This window comes from Canis lupus, chromosome 14, assembly GCF_011100685.1.
Source record: "Canis lupus familiaris isolate Mischka breed German Shepherd chromosome 14, alternate assembly UU_Cfam_GSD_1.0, whole genome shotgun sequence".
Taxonomy (NCBI): domain Eukaryota; kingdom Metazoa; phylum Chordata; class Mammalia; order Carnivora; family Canidae; genus Canis; species Canis lupus.
Genome location: NC_049235.1, coordinates 57,809,926 through 57,828,607, shown reverse-complemented (window position 1 = coordinate 57,828,607; position 18,682 = coordinate 57,809,926).

Sequence of the window (18,682 nt, the reverse complement as noted above, 5' to 3'; positions counted from 1 at the left end):
CTATTTCTGGCTCTTTCTTGCACTCTCAAAGTTCTCCTTCTTCTATATCCATGATTGTCAAATTCTTTCTTCCTGTTACTGGTATAGATCTGAGCCCTTACTTTTGTATTTAGGATTCTCGCAATATTTATTCGGTTAGTGGTTAAAAATCTGCTTTAAGGCAACAAGTTTTTACCAACAGTATCCTTAAAGAAATCTATGACAATATGCTCTATAAATGGCAGCTGCTAATTATCACTTTTGGAGCAGCTGTTCTCTCTGGTTTCTTTGAACTCTGAATTTCTAGCTCTTTGTTCTTTGGTGTTGGCACTTTCCCTGTCAGTGCTCTGACTCCTCTCTGTGACAAGGGAAGGTCTGTCAAGAAAAGGATGCAGTGCCGAGTTTTCAAAAGGTAACATTTGCTGAAGGGCTTCAATGTGCCAAGGACTGTTGTTAGGGCTTAATCAACACTGGTTTATTTAATCCTCAAAACAACCCAATGATTAGCTCTCACTATCACTCCCATCTCATCTATTAAGAAACTGAGACATAGCAACACGTGTGAGGCAGAGCCTGGCTGTGTACACAGCAGGATTCCTCTGGAGTCCACGTGCCGGGGCTGAAAGTGTTACGCATTTGCAAAATAAGTCAGTCAGAGAAAGACAAATACTATATGATTTCACTTACATGTGGAATTAAGAAGCAAAGCAGATGAACACGAGGGGAAAAGAGAGAGAGAGAGAGATGGAAACCAGAACACGGACTCTTAACTATGGAGAATAAACTGAGGGTCGCTGGAGGGGACGTGGGGGGGGGGTGATGGTTAAATGGATGATGGGTATTAAGGAGGGCACTTGTGATGAGCACCTGGGGTGTGTGGAAGCGATGAGTCACTAAATTCTACTCCTGAAACTCATATTACACTGCATATGAACCAATTGGAATTTAAATTAAAACTTGGGGGAAAAAAATGCTACACATCTTCAAGTAGCTTCCTGCCTGGGTCTCCTAACTATTTACCTAAACTCAGACGTTATGAAGGATCTTTGGTTTCCCTCCCAGGATTGTTAAACTGAAAAATCCCTCCTGGATTTTTTTTTTTTTTTGGCATAAAATCAAACGAACAAACAAACCCCACAAAAATTATTCCTTCTTCTCCATGTCTCACCACTTCGTAAGGATTCTATCAGTTTACTGTCCTGTAATCATGATTTATGCTTCCCATTTCTTATCTAGCCTTCAAACTTTAAACTTTTGAAAACTCAATCCATGCTATACTACTGTTTTTAAAAAAATGTATGCCTTCATATCGTCCTTAGGATAAATCCAAACTTTCAGGAGAGAATAATTCCTCTAACCTCCCAGAAACAATAGCATTAACAAAAAAATACTTTTAGGGAGACCACTTTTTATTATAACACCTTTTAACATAAAAATGACTTAGGTAAAAATATAATTTGCCTAGGATCTTTATTTCTTGTTTTCTTGTAAAACAAAATGATACAAATCAATGAGCTTTGGTAAGTACTTGGTTAGCATCCACTCTGGTTCAGTTCCATTTGCTTCTTTGTAGAAAATGTACCACTTATTTAAAACATGAAGGAAGGATAAACCAAAAAAAAAAAAAAAAAAAAACACAGAAATAAACAGTTCATCCACTCACATTATCTCCTGAATGATTATTTCCTTTCCCAACACTACTTGACTGGAAATTTAAAAAAAAAAAAAAAATTCTCGGGGCACCTGATTGGCTCAGTCGGATGAGCATCTGCCTTCGGCTCAGGTCATGATCTCTGGGTCCTGGGATGGAGCCCCGTGTCAGGCTTCCTGCTCCTTCTTTCCTTTTCTTTCCCCAAGAATCACGCAACCACTGGTTCTAGCAATCTGCTCCACATCTTCCCAGCTATAATGTCTTGGTCCGTCCTTACCATCACCCACCTGGACACAACTTAAACTCACTTGCTCCTTCTAGTGTCACAGTTCTCATTCAGCCACGTCACAAGCATGGTAAGAAAGAAAAACCAAACTCCCTCCTACCTCAGTGCTGTTAAATATGACTGGGGAAAACTTAGCACCTTTTAAAGTGAACAGAATTTACTTGTATAACCATGAAAATCAAGAGGATTTAGTGTGGCTGATCAATTATAATATATTTTTCTAATTTATAAACTATTCCACTCTGCTAGAAAATGTTTCTTTTCTTTTTTTTTATAAGATTTTATTTATTTATTCCTGAGAGGCCTAGAGAGGCAGAGACACAGGCAGAGAGAGAAGCAGAGTCGATGTGGGGATCCTGATGTGGGACTCGATCCCAGGACCCCGGGGATCACGCCCTGGGCCAAAGGCAGACGCCCAACCACTGAGCCCCCCAGGCGCCCCAAGAAACTGTTTCATACCATCTCCTGAAGCACTGCCCTGCTACCCGAACAGTCAACAATACTCAGATCCTACCTCACTGAGATAACCGAACAAAGATGACTTTTAAGTGTCCATCTTGTGTCCATCCACCCGCCCTCCATATTCTATCTTCCTGTTTCCATAAATGAAATATTCATGATCTTACCCACATTCAAGGGGAGCTTTGCAAAAATACTTTCCTTTCTCTTATACATCAGTATTTTCACTCTCTATTGCCTAGACCTTCCGCCAAAGCATGCTATTATTTCTCATATCTTAAATTTAAAAAGAAAATCATTGTTAATGCCACTGTGCCGATGAGTACTCAATTTCTTTATTCCCATTTTCAGCAAAAACCTTCAAAAGAGTTTTCTATATTTGGTGGCTGTAATTTCTCCCTTGTCTTTCTCCCATAATCTATCTGCAATCAGGCACTTTTCTCTACTGCTCCAGATCCCAATCTTTCGCTACATCATCAATCCAGATTACATCACATGTGGTAAGCTGAATAAGGACCCTGAAAGATGTTCAGGCATTAATCCTTTTAACCTGGGAATATTTTGCCTTCTATGGTAAAAGAGACTTTGCGATGTGGTTATGTTAAGGGCCTTTAGATAAGGGAGATTGCCCTGAAATACCCTTGCGAGTCCAATGCAATCACCAACGTCCTTATAAGAGGGAAGTGGAGTGTCAGAGTCAGAGAGAGAAAACGTAATCACAGAGAAGTGGCCAGAGAGGAGAAAAGATGCTACGTTCTGTTTTGAAGAAAGGGGAAGGGGCGATAAGGCAAGGAATGCAAGTGGCCTCTAGAAGCCGAAAAGGCAAGGAAAGAGATTTCTCCTTTAAGTCTCTAGAAGGGGCATCGGTGTTTGGACACATTGATTATAGTCCAGTGACTGCTGACTTCCAGAACTGTAAGAAAATAACTTCATGTTGTTCGGAGCCAGTAAGTTTGTGGTAATTTGCTACAGTAGCAATAGAAAATATATAACTCAATGATCAGTACTCACCAATAGGATGGTAGGATAGATAGTGGTGATGATGATGATGATGATGATGGTGATGATGATGATGGTGATGATGATGATGATGGTGATGATGATGATGATGGTGATGATAGACCAATATTCAGCAATACTGAACATATCTGAAAATTCCCTCACCATCATATTTTCTTTGCTTGCTTTCTAGGATATCACAGTCTCTACATCTTTAATCACTGTACTTCATTTTCATTGTTAATTCTTCTACTTTACCATGGCTTTTTTCAATTGGCAGAAATTTTTAAAAGAAACGTTAGGTACAATTATAAATACAATTATCCAAGGAAAAAAGAATCATTTATAGACAAATATATCCCAGCCAGATCCTAACCTAATATTCCACAAACAATAAATTTTCCAAAATTCCAAAACAATAACAAAACAATTTTCCAAAATTCCAAAAACAATGAATTTTAAAATAATAGAATGCAAAATTAAATTATAATGTATTATCGTGTCAGAGCCAGTGGGATATTAATATTTAATTCAAAAATTAACATGAAAATTGAGAAGAAAAATATTGAGTTTTGATTTAAGTATTTACTTTTTTTTTAAACTGATTCCAGTCTACCCATTTAAAAAGTAAAAAACAATAGCCAATCATCCGACTTCATACAGAACAAATTGATTACATTTGTCTGAGATAATTTTGTTCACAGATAATGGACTTTCTTTTTAATTATTATTGTATACAAAACTAATCATTTATTATTATTTTTTTGGGGTGGTGGTGCTTAGACAAATTTAGTATGATCTGATTCTGAGAGATTTTGAGACTTTCGGACAAATAGAGTACAAAATTATTAAGGAATAGTTTAAAGTTAAAAAACAAGTTTGCTTTTTTCTTTTTAATATCAGTTCATGAATTAATAATAAGATCTCAATCAAAATACTTTAGCCGCTGTCTCCAAAGACTTTCACAAAATCCATTTTTATAAGAGGAAATACTGAAGTCACAGAGGTGAGGTTTTCTTAATCTCAGGAAATGTTAATGAAAATAATAAAATTTAAATGTACTATTTGATTTTATTTAAAAACCAAAGATTTTTGGATTAATACTGGGAAGTGAGTAAAATCAATCTTAAAATATTGTTTTCCTCTATACAACCAAAGGAAGATGGGTGTGGTATTGGTACAGGACAGACAAGTCCAGCAGAACACAGAACCCAAAGGAAACCTGTGTATAAGACTGTGAATAAGGATGAAAACTACCAAGTTAATGGGGAAAAATATAAGAATATCTTCACAATGTGGAGAAAATAAAGGGCCTTATAAAAAAATCTTCAAAACCAAAGATCGTAAGGTAAATAAAATGGTGGTTTTGATTACTTCAAAATTATAAAAAAAATTTGATGAAGGAAACAGGAAAAGATGAGAATATGAGAGAATTTACAGTAGTTTCTAGAACAGATTAGGATTCCCAGAAAAACCAAACGAGAAGCTGTCATAGGTGAGCACAGGACAGGGCACAGCAACTTAAAGAAATCAAAACTCGAAAGGCACAGGTTGAGAAGTTCAATCGCATTAGCAGTAGGAGGAATTTAAATCAAAGCAACAAAATAAATTCCAAGGAGCAGAATGGAGAGGATGAAGAGAAGAAGGGTAGCATGGAGGAAACAAAGGAGACCTTTGCACCTGCTCAGGGCCGGAGGCGGCTGCAGTGGTCTGAGCTGTTCCACCACCAAGGGGGCATCTGTTAGGTTGGAAACACAAACCTCCTGTGGCCTCTGTCATGGGCCGTGGGGCACAAGGCTGGGAGCAAAGCATGTTTTCTGGTGGATGTAGGGGACTTACTAGTGCGTCCCTATCACAATCAGCAGTAAGACTATCTGGCTTCAAATTCTTTCTCTGGAAGACACCATTGTTTTCCCTTCTTGTAAGTAGTTTTTTAGAAGGAAGCCTCTTCCAAAAGAAAGGGATGTGTTTTCCAGAAGACACTGAGAGTGTCGTATTTCCACTGCTGATCCATTTTTCTCTCCCTTGTGCCTGGAACACAGGGACATTTAAGACTTGGGACCCTGCCAGGCTGGTGACTCTAACTCTAATACTCTATATGTATAAGTGGCCCGGTATAAATGCCTTTTATCTTCATTTTACTTGAATTGCCCAATTTAGCCCATCACAAGAGAAATGTGACATAGAAAGAATTGAGAAAAATGACGGAGAATCACATTTTTCAAGAATTTGCTCCAACAGATTTTTTTTCCTTCCTCCTTTAGGACTTACTGTGATTTCACTGCTCATTTTAATATTATCTTCCAAATTATGGTTTCCATGCAGAGCTACTCGGCCCACAAAGGAATACTCTGTAGCCACTCTGTTCTGTGTGCTAACAATTAATTTTACTGAAATGTGCTTTAAATATGCAACCGTCATCTAGGTAACATTTACTTACCAGGTATAAATTCTCCAAGTGGTAATTAATCCTTGGGAACCTGGCAAATGTTGGCATGTTTGGCAATGACATCAAACCTAGACCCATTTTTCCCCATACATATTTTAGTGTCCCTTTTGTGAATAAAAAGATAGACGTGTTTTCATGGTTTAATATTTACTAGCATTCTCCAGCTGACTCCGAGACACGGAGAGACAAAAACTGCATGCCAAATTAAGACTTCTCAGGTTGGCGTAAGCAATAAAATGAAAGAAAAGTAATTCAGCTTTTGGTCCCTTACCTCGTCTTCTATCCCCTTTTGCTTGTATCGATAGCCTTCCCAGCTATCAACATCTGGCTTCAAGAATAATTATCACTGATGGTTCATTTTTATTCCAGCTTAAACATGTCCTTGTGTTTCATCTCCAAAGGATACTGTTATTTTAACCTTTATCTTCAATTATGAAATGAAATAGTTTTCCCTAAACAAAGTTGTATCAAACAATAAGTTCGAAAAAAATAGATCACAGGGTTTATTGTGTGGCTTGTTTATTTATTTACATTAGCTAAAATCTACAGCTAAAATCATTAAAAGATTATCTTCATTTCCAGCTTCACAGAGATTCAGATAGGTTTCATTTCATGTAAATTATTTTCTCTTGTCTCTTGCCAAAGCACTCACCATTTAAAAATTTTTGAACTTTATTCTTTATAGTACACATTTACTTATGCTGATCGTGTAGAAACATCTTGAATGTTCAAGTATATCTGCTGAGGCATATGGGATTTGTTTTTACATTTTTAGTACTAAAAATAGTACTAGTTCTAGAGTAGAAATTTGATAAATAATGACTTAAGTACCTTCCGACATGCTCGAACTGTTGAACAACTTTCTGGAATCTCTTCGATGAGATCCTTAAAAAGTTTCACCCTATGCCAAAATAACATAAAAATGTTTAACAAGACACACCGTAGTTTGATGTTTGTGTAATTCCGACAATTGTGAAGTCACCTGCCGGCTATGTCTGCAAAATGACTATGTGTTTAGAAAAAGTTAAAAATCAGGAAACTCTGAATATTTGCCCACAGGGAAACTAACAAAAAAATCCTGTGGCATTTGGAAGTATGTTAAGTTAATGAAAAGTTCAATCCAGGGTATAGAGAGGTAAAACAGCAGAGTTATACTGTGTTAGAAAGCAATTCTTGCTCAACATCACCTGGAGAGGAAGGGTTTAGAGGGACTATACTAGGTCCCCCGTAAAAATCAGTCTGTTAATGCAGGTCCAGAACTTTATAAAACCACCAAATGTGTACAGCTGAACATAGTTATGTGTGAATATACATATGCATATATGTGCATGTCTATAAATACACACACATATACATATATACACACATATATGGTCGTTGGGTTTCCACATGCTTCTACCTCAAGACATATATGTAGACCTATGGACACACACGCATACATTCTGTGAATACACATGTATGTGCATGTGCATATGAGTGTATGTGTTTGTGTGCACATCTCTGTGTGTCCATCCAGACTATTTACACGTAGAGAAGGGAAACTACCAGATTGTGTATAGGGTGGATAAATAAGATGGGAAAGGCTGGGCGGTACTCTACTTTCTCTCCTTTAATAAATATGTGACCCCCCAAACACTGAGTCGGCAATAGATCCTGCCAGGCTTGGCTTTATGCTTTGTTAAGAAGGTCTATCCTCAGTCTTAGGATATAACACATAGCCCTGTGCAGAAGTTGGCAAATTACAGGCCAAATCCATCCTATGGTCTGTTTTTGCTTTGTTTGTATGTTTTGTTATGTTTTTAAAAATATATATATTTTAAAAGACTCCTATCTGTTTGATGTATTGCCTGTGGCTTCTTTTACACTAAGATGGCACAGTTGAGTATTGTTTTAGAGAACATATGGCCACAAAATCTTCAAATATTTACTACCTAGACCTTTATAACCCCTTTGTCAACCCTACTTTATAGAAGTCTTTATGCCTGAAGCACAGACTTTCTCTTTTCTCAAATGACTGCTGAATATCTCAATGAGATCGCTCTACTCTGGAAAGGCTGGAAGTCCAGAATTTCCAGCCCTGTGCAATCTCTAACGTATTTATTTTGCACTCAGTTCTATAACGACTGTTACATTTTAAGCCCCACAGTATCTTACTATGTTTATACAAAGCCTAGCTTTTCATCAAAGATCTAAAAGATATCATACACACATTAGGTACTCTCTTTGTACAACTCTCTCTTTTCCAAAATAATCGTCCACAAATTCCAAGAAATTCAGCACCCTGAAATTTCTATTTCTACATGCTCAGCTCAGCAAGACAACCATTCTCCACTTGGCCTCTCCATCCCCTGCTCTGTAGTCAGAAATTGCTAGAGGATGAAAGTCCAGGCTTGTATGTTTTCCTTTCTCTCAAGATTCTAAGACCTGTTCTACCCATTGCACGTTGCCTGGAAAATGTCATATTTTATATGTTTCCAGTTTTATAGTTGCTTTCAATGAGAGGGTAAGCCTAACACAATTGTCCCACTGTGTCTGGAAGTGTAGCTGTGAATAGTGATTCAATAATGATTTATGGGATAAAAGTATGGCAGACCTATCTCAACATATATTAGTGAGATTTGGGGTTATCGTAGAAAAGGTGTGGCTAGCTACCATGTTTGAACTTGCTAGACAATCTGTCAATGAAGACAGAGTGAGATTCTGAATGTAGTCTGTACCACTGTGGAACTGATAGGCAAAAGTCATTAAAGAGACAAGGCATATGTAAATAAATGTAACCAAAAAATTAGTTTAATAACACCCAAATTTCTTTAGGTCATATTTTAAACTGTACAAGACAGCACAGGCATCAAGTCATATATCTTCTAAAACCTATATCTTTATTATCATATGCAGGGAGGATGCATGCACGAGCCATAAGTTAATTCAAGATGTTTGACTGACATCTCTAATAAGATATTTTATATTAATAACCACTTTAAATATGATAAATGTCAACCCTAACCACTAATAATTACACAGAAAAAAAGAAGGATGTTAATTTGCTGAAGAATTGATAACATAGAAAATTACAGGCTAATGAAAACAGTCACACAAATTAATTTTAGATTAAAGTGACACAATATAGTTTGTGTCTTTATTAGGAAGACCATATTTTCAACAACTGAGGAGAATCACTCTACATTTTGAGATTTCTATGCTGACCCGACATTATCCATACATCTCAACTACACGCTATATCCGTAATTATCTTATTGAATTAGCCTTGATGCTGGACATTATAATCTTCAACATGTCAAAGTAGGAACCATCATTAAGATTTATATTTAAAGGATCACTCAAGAGTCTTTTAAGCTCCCAGACTTATTAAACAGGTTCCAGACCATGCAAGCACCCATCTGAATGTTTAAAGAATTTGCACACTTGGGGTGCCTGGGTGGCTCAGTCAGTCAAGGGGCCGTCTTCCACCCAGCTCATGATCCCAGGGTCCTGGGATCCAGTCCTCACGTCCGGCTCCCTGCTTAGTGGGAGCCTGAGCTCCCCCCTGCCCCCCGCTCATGCGCTCTCTCAAATAAATAAATAAAAACTTTTAAAAGATAATTTTCACACTTGTTTCTGAACATAAATTTTACCAGGTTCACAAAGCTCATTATAGATAAACAAAGTCGGCCAACCAATTCTGGTAAGGGTTAAGGAAGGTGTTTTCTTTCCCCTCTCTGGCTAAGGAACAGTGGAACTAAACTCTAGACTATAAATCAATAATTAATTATGTTGGTAAAGAAGCTACATGCAGTCTGGTATAGAACCGCATGCTTACCCTAATATAGTCTGCATTGAGGTGTTTATATTTTAGAGTTTTACATTAATATTTACTTCCTTCTGATATCTTCCAACATAGGAGTAAGTCATACAATTTTTTCCAGTTTTATGGAGAAATAATTGACATATATCACGGTATAAGTTTAAAGAGTACACCATGATGGCTTAAATTATAGATACTGTGAAATGATTCCCACAATAGGGTCAGCTAGCATCCATCCTTTCACATTCATCCTCTTCCTCTCACCCCCCCCACACACTATCTGCATTGATAGCCACACCTCTGATCGCTTTTTCTAAAATGATTTTCTCCCTCACATATAAGTTTGATCACTTAATATTTGTCTTTCCCTGTCAGATTTTTTTAACTTAGCATAATGACTTCAAGGTCCCTCCATGCTGTTGCAAATGGTAGGATTTCCTTGTGTTTTTTTTTTATTGTTGAATGATATACCATGGTACATCTATGCCATAATTATTGTCTTGGTTATTGTAAATAATGTTATGAATATAGGGGTGCAGATATCTTTTCTATTCAGTATCCTTGTATCCTCTGGGTATATTCTAGAAGTAAAACTGCTAGATCATATGGTGGCTCTATTTTTGATTTTTTGAGGATCTTCTACACTGTTTTCCATAGCCATTGTACCAATTTACAATCCGACCAACAGTGCACAAAGATTCCCTTTTCTCCATATTCATGCCAACATTTGTTATCTCTTGTCTTTTGGATGCTGCACATTATAATAGGTATGATAGATATTTCATTGTGGTTTTAATTTACATCTCCTTAATGACTAGATGTGTTGAGCATCTTTTCATATGCCTGTTGGCCTTTTGCATATCTTTGGAGAAATGTCTATTCAGGTCCTTTGCCTATTTTTAATTTTATTTTAGATTTTTAGTTTTCTTTGCCATTGAATTACATGAATTCTATGTATATTTTGGATATTAGTCCCCTATCAAGTGTATGGTTTGCCATTTTTTCTCATCCAATAGCTTATCTTTCTAGTTTGTTGATGGTTTCTTTTGCTATGAAGCAGCACTGTAGTTTCATATAGTCCCATTTTTTTTTAATGTGCTTGTGCCATAGGTGTCATATCCAAAGAGTCATTATTACCAAGGCCCATGTCAACAAACTTCATTCCTATACTTTCTTCTAGAAGTTACAGGATGTCAGATCTCACATTGAAGTCTTTAATCTATCCTGAGTTAATTTTTGTGGATGAATGATATAAGCTTAGTTTGTTTTACATGTGAATATCCAATTATCTCAGTACCATTTATTGAAAAAATTGTCTTCTTCATTGAATATTTCTGAATCTCTTGTTAAATATTAGTTGACTGTAGATGCATGGAAATATTTCTGGGATCTTGATACTGCTCCACTTGTCTATGTGTGTATTTTTGTGCCAGTACCACACTGTTTTGATGATTACAGCTTTAGAGTACAGTTTGCTATCAGAAAGTGTGATGTCTCTTGCTTTTTCTTTTTCAGGATTTCTTTGAGTATCCAAGGTCTTTTGTGGTTCCATATACAGTTTAGGGCTCTTTTCTTTCCCTATACTTCTTTAAAAAATGCTGTTGGAATCTTAATAAGGATTGCATTAAGTTTATACACGGTTTTTGGTAGTGTTGACCAGTTAATAATAATAATTTTTCCAAATCATATGCATGACACAGCTTTGCATTTATTTGTCTTCAATTTCTTTCATCAGAGTCTGGTTTTCAGTGTAGATATCTTTCACCTCCTTAGTTAAATGTACTCCTAAGTATTTTATTATTTTTGAAGTTATTGTAAATGAGGCAGACTTATTAGTTTTCAGAAAACTGGGTGTTGGTATATAAAAACGCTACTGATTTTTCTATGTTAATCATGTATCCTGCAACTTTATTGAGTTAATTGATCAGATCTAATAATTTTTGGTTGAATATTTAGGGTCTTCTCATATAAAATCATGTTATATGCAGATAGAGTAACTTTTATTTACTTTCCAATTTTAATACTGTCTATTTCTTTCTCTTCCCTGATTGCTCTAGCTAGGATTTCCAGTACTATATTGAATAGGTGTGGTGAGAATGGACACCCTCATCTTGTTCCTGATGTTACAGGAAAAGTTTTCAACCTTTCAACATAGAATACGATGTTAGCTGTGGCTTGACAGCTTACATATATCCTTAGTATGTTGAGACAGGTCCTTATCCCTAATCTATTAAGTGTTTTATCATAAATTGATGTTGAATTTCATATTTTTTCCCTTACTGAGATGACTGTATGAGTCTTTTCTTCTCTTTATTAATGTGATGCACCACACTAATTATTTGCATATGTGGAACCATTCTTGCATCCCAAGGATAAACCTTTCCTGTTCATGGTGAATGATCATTTTAATGTGCTGCTGAATTTGGTGTGCTCATATTTTGAAAATTTTCATATCTATACTCATCAAGGATATTAGCCTGTAGTTGCCCTTTCTACTTGTGTCCTTTTCAGGTTTTGGTATCAGGATAATACTGGTCTCGTAAAATGAATTTGGGAGTATTCCATCTTCTTCAAGCTTTTGGAAAAGTTTGAGAAGTATTAGTGTTAATTCTTTAACTGTTTGGCAAAAAATCACCAGTGAAGCCATCTGGTCCTGGGTTTTTCCTTGTGATATATTTTTTTAAGATTTTATTTATTTATTCATGAGAGACAGAGAAAGAGAGAGAGAGAGGCAGAGACACAGGCAGAGGGAGAAGCAGGCTCCATGCAGGGAGCCCGACGTGGGACCCGATCCCGGGTCCCCAGGATCACACCCTGGGCTGAAGGCGGCACTAAACTGCTGAACCACCCAGGCTGCCCTTGTGAGATCTTAAGCTCTGGTAATCTACGTGTCTTTAAGACTAACATATTACTTGGGCACTACCCGGACAAACTCAGTTGGCCTTGATCCATGTACTGGCTGTTATTAGCCTCTCCCTACTTCTCTATCAAAGTCAGATCCCTAGTGGTGTGAGATCAGAGTAGGGGCTCCTGAAAAGTGACCCACAATGCTGAGGAGAGCTGGCTGTCCCCCCAGGGTTCTCTCGTCCTGCTGGAGGAACCAGAAGCTCAGGGGAGACCTCTTTACATAGTGCTGCACTGGTATGGGGGAAGGGCAATTTGCTCAACACACAGCCACTCTATTACCCTTCTAACGCAGTCTGTCTTGGTATCTGAAGGGGGGACTTCAGCCTCACCTTCATGTTCTAGGATTCCCTTCAGTGGATTCCTGTTCTTGAATAGTTATTAGTTGTTCTTGTGATAGAAAGAAAATTCAGGAAAAACCTAAGTCACCATCTTCATGACATGACTCAAGTCATAAAAATCTTAATTGTATTTTACACAGACACACCAAATAGGATCCTCCTGTTCAGCCCTAAGTAATTTGGAAGTAATTCATGGTGCTGTTTACAGAGAAATATAAAAAGCAGGTTATGAGTGAGCCAAATATTTATTTACTGACTTTCTGCACAAATTATATAGGAAAAGTAGTTTCAAAAGCTTAATAGAAAAAAAAAAACACAAAAGCTTAATAGATAAGTGCTAACTTGCAAGGGTCTGGCCAAGTTTGGTCTTCTAGAGTAGTTTACATTTATGTTTATATTTGTACTTCGATAAACACACCCCCACACAAGCAAAAACAAGAGGCCAAATACTGAAGAATGACATCCATGGCTTTTAACAAAGACTCTCAATCATGGGAAATAAATATTTTCTATCAAGGCAAAAGTATATATTAAATAAATTCAGGTATATTATTAGAAGAGTTTTTTTAATGTCTTTTTATCCCACTCATCTAGTGAAGCATAAAAATCTTTTCTTTGTGGTCACTTATGGCATATAACAAAGTAACCATCTAGTGTATCCTATTGCAAGGCAATAACTCTTACTGAATTTTCAAATGCAAATGTAAATTATATAGTTGATTATTACATCAAGATTGAGATAAGTAAAATCTATGCTGCCCTATATTTTTAAAAAGCAGTTATCAGTTATGTTTCAATTATTTAATATATACAAACTATATTCATGTCTGAGCTTATAAAGCATACTAAGGAAAAAAATACTTTAAAACTCCTAGAGATTGTTTCTGACTAAAACTATAACTGTAATAAAACTTTGCTGTAGAATATAATATAAATAGGATACTTGAATACCTACATATTATGTTGTTCTAGAAATAAATCTTTGAGTTAAATTGAAGAGTACTCTATTCTTAAAATATTTTAAATAAATGTATAAATGCAATTTTATCAGGGCAAAAAGATTTCCAAATGTGCAAGAAGGCAGTTAAAGTGAAAAGATTTGGCAAAAAATTCTTTCAAAGTTAAATAAATCTATTAGAAAAATACTTTAAAAAATAACTGGCCAATTTTCAGTAAGATGTCAGAATCTCACAAACTGGCAAGAATCTAGTGGGTAGAAGTGGGGGTATAGGTGGGCTGATCAATCTTGAATTCTTTGGCACTAGTGCCCATGTGTGTAGCTGATAAAAATTATGACTTTGCCAATGATGGGACTCCAGAGTTATACACACTGCCAGGAGCCACCCCTTCATGACTTCTGATAATCTGATTTTATCTCTGGGTTCTTGAGAAAACTACAGAGGTGAGAGTGCTAGAACTTGCAGGCAGGGTCACCCATTTTTCTTGTTGCAAACAAGATTTCAGCATTGAGCTGTCAGTTTGGAAATAATAATATACCACATATTTAACAACAACAAAACAAAACAAAGCCCTCAATATTTTCCAGAAAGTAACCCTAAAACAGTATATTACGTACAAAAGTAGAAGTATAGGATATTATTCAACGGATCAAGTGCTTAGCAAATTAAAGTGACAACTTTCTTATTACAAAAACTATAATTTCCTACTCAAAATAAGATGAATGAATATACTGACTAGAAAATCATTTTTTTGCTATGCACCTGCACCTAGTAATTACAGCTGTGATTTGTACAACTTTTTATCCTTTGTTCAGAAAAAGTACATTTTATATTGCATCCCACCTGCATTCAACACAGAATAAGTCTCTATAGTAATTATGTAACTGTATTTAAATGACAAGCATGTAATTATAACTTTAAAACTAATTTACAGTAACAGTTGAATTTGGGCTTGAATTTTAACAGCACATTGAATAGAAATGGAAGACAAAAAAATCTACTTGTAGAATGCCGTTATTTCTGGGAGAAGGAAGAAAAATTCTTACAAAAACAATGCACTCTCATTGAGGCAATTAATGGTTGATGCTATGACAACTGAGTGGAGAGTTTCCAACAGCCAACACCATGGATATTCTATCTAGTAAAATCCATTATAAAATTTGTATTCTATTTATCATTTAATGAAGAAAAAAAAGCAAAGACAATTTTAGGAAGAGTTGAAACGACTCGGAGATGATAGAGTGATTTCTCCTGTTTTTACCAGTGAAGAAAACTATTATCAAGAAAGGTCAAAAAACTTACCCAAGTTTACTACTAATTGTTCTTTCTGTTTACAGAATAAAAGCTAAACTCCAATTTTCTGATTCTCAATTGAAAATACTATCCATTTTAGAAACTCAATATGAAGAAGTACATTAATAAACTGAGGTAGATGGGGATCCCTGGATGGCTCAGCAGTTTGGCGCCTGCCTTTGGCCCCGGGTGCGATCTGGAGTCCCGGGATCGAGTCCCACGTCAGGCTCCCGGCATGGAGCCTGCTTCTCCCTCTGCCTGTGTCTCTGCCTCTCTCTCTTTCTCTATCTATCATGAATGAATAAATAAATCTTAAAAAAAAATAAAAAAATAAAAAAAAATAAACTGAGGTAGAGACACCTGGGTGGCTCAATGGTTGAGTGTCTGCCTTCGGCCCAGGGTGTGACCCCGGTGTCCTGGGACCAAGTCCCACATTGGGCTCCCCTCAGGGAGCCTGCTTCCCTCTGCCTATGTCTCTGCCCCTCTCTCTGTGTTTCTCATGAATAAATAAATAAAATCTTTAAAAATAAATAAAATGAGGTATAATTGACATGTAACATTACATACGTTTTAGTTATATAAAATCAAGATTCAATATCCATATGTGCTGCAAAATGATCACCATAGTAAGTCTGACAAACATCCATCACCGTACATACATACGTACATACATACATACATACATACGTACATACACACCGTACGTACATACATACGTACATAAATTTGTTTTCCTTGTGATAAGGACTTAAGATCTACTTTCTTAAGACAGGCCTTTTGATATAAATACTACTATAAGTAGAGAGAAACAAAGGTTTCTCTACCATAGCAAGACTTAAAGAGCCAAGACTCTGCCCAAGATAGATCATCTAGGAATCAGAAAAATGTACTCCTCAAGTTGAGAACTCTCAGAATTATACGTGGTTATGAATAGCTGAGGCTTTATTGAAATATTGCCTCAATTTTCTGAGTACTCTATTCATGTCTTGATAATACATAGAATCAGATGATTTTTGAGATTCCTGACAGCATTGACACTTTAAGAAATCTATTAGTATTTTGTTTGTTACTTATCCTCTACGAAATTATGATACTCTTTTAATCACTCTTAGAGTTTCATAAAGAATGACCTTTTTGGAGAGTAAAACTGCCCAACATTTCACGTCCCCACCCATGTCAACCTCTCCGGTTCTGTTAGATAAAACCAATTGTATCCATCAGCATTATCCTAGAGTCTGCCTTTACGCTTCGCTGGAGGCACTTATCATTTCATCCTGTATCATTGTTATTTATTTTCATGTCTCTCCCCTACTAGTTTTTAAACTCCTTGAGGGCAGAGTCTGTATTTTATTCATTTATATATAGCCCCAGCACCACCATGGTGTCTTGCACACAGAAGGTATACCTTGTCAAATTAATGAATGAATTGCCATTAAAAAGTCTGTGCATCAAAACACAAGGAACACAAAGATAAATCAAATTGTCATATATGCAATTCTAAGAGAAGTATTGTCTTTTCCTGTAACACTTAAGTTATATGTGATGGATCATGATATAAGCTGTGCATCCTTTTGGGAACATTATTTCATGGTTCATTTATTTATTAACCCCTACATTTTTGTAAGAATGAAATTAAACATAGCTGCTAAGGTAGCCAAAAGATATGGCCACAGTTTGTGGTTCTATTAATATAGTATGGATACACTAGATAGATCCTTAACTTTTCATTCCAATTTAAGAAAAAAGGTGAGGCTCGCAGAAATTGTATATAATTAACTATCATTTATATTGTGGAACTACTGAACAAATTCTTTGGGAGTAAACTGGTATTAGAGTGACAATTTAGCAGAACCATAAACATTTTTATAAAATTCAATGCCTCTATTTATATCTAGAAATATATCATAAGAAAACAATTAGTATAAGAATGTAGATGCTTTATTTTCAGCACTCTTTTATCATAGTAATAAAATTGAACACAACCTATGGCCCCAACAATGGAAAATGCTTTTATAGTTATAGTACGCCTATAAAATGATAGCCCAATATGTCCTAGAAAACTCCTCAGTTGGACACCTTGGTTACATCTAGACCTAAGAGAGATGATAATAAACAATTTCCTTTTTTGGGATTCACGACTGGCATCATCGACTGCTGAGACTAAGGGATCTTTGAAATAGTTTTGCTATTTTTCATATTGCATACCTGTTATGGGTACTCAGCGCTGCTCAGGTGCAATGTTAGTGTGCTAACGTACTGGAGAGGTATGCTTATTTTAACTCCTGTGAGTGGCCACGGTAGTGGTAGATTCCACACGCTTTTAAAGTCATTGCACTTCCAAAGCCTTCTAGGATTGTGCAGCTGAAAATACAAACTATGAAATCATTTTGTCATACCAGACATAATGCAGAGACTATGCTGTCTTATGGTTTAACGGTCCTGCTCGGTGGATGCAAAAAGCCAGTAGAGCTTAATGTTTCACTGTGCAATATTATGGCCTAAATAAAGTAACTTCTTCGCCTTCACATCCCTGTGTTTTAATAGTGATTACGCTATTACTAATTGGCGTGTGTCCTTTAATGATGTTATTTCCCTCTTGCCCATAGTTCTTTAAAGTTCTTATTTCCCTCTTGTCCACAGTTATTCAAAGGTCAAATACCAGGCTGTTTTCACCTAGGTGGAAATGCAGTACACTTGAGTTGTCCTCATATGGAGGTACTTCTGCTCCACAGTAATATGCTATCAGTGAATCTGACAAAACCTACTACAAGAGAGACTTCAACTGTGGTCCAAAAATTTCTTTACATTAATGACTGTCTGATAGTGACTTATCAAAAAATTGTTTGTCTTATAAGAGATGTTATCCAGTTACAATGAGAAAAAAAATTGGCAAGCCATGAACTAGGATAAAATCTCAGGCCATTCTCCCCAGATAATTATCTTGTATAACCACAAAGAAAATTTCATTGCCTATTAAAGAATAACCACTGCCCATATGCTTATCTGTTCCTCTAATAAAGGAAGCTCAATAATGGATTATCATCTTTGGATATCAGAGATGACACAATCAATCCAGGTAAGCAGACAAATTTATAGAATCCTGCACCACAGGAAGCCTTGGAGTAATCCAGTAAATGATAAATAAGCTCTTCATCTGGGTTCCCCATTTCTTTCATATGTTACAGAATTAAAACTATCAGTGACCAATGTCACAGTTGATTATAACATGCTTAGTAATGAGAACTTTTGGGGATCAGCTCTTGTTGGGTTTTTGGACTTGAAGACTTCCAATGCTACTGAAATAGATTTACATTTTAGTAGTAACTCTCAATGTATTCATAGATTCCGAGGAAAGTATTGTCTCATCAAAGAAAGAGTCAAAATTTTTAGGGATGGCATTTCTATTTTGTAAAAACCTCCCTTGAACCAAAGTCCTATAGATTGAGACAAGCCCCCAAAAAATCACATCGCGAAAAGAACTAGTTTACTAATACAGTGTGATGCCTATCCTCATTAATTAAAATTTGCTGAGGGTAAAGCCTATAAGCATTATAATCTAA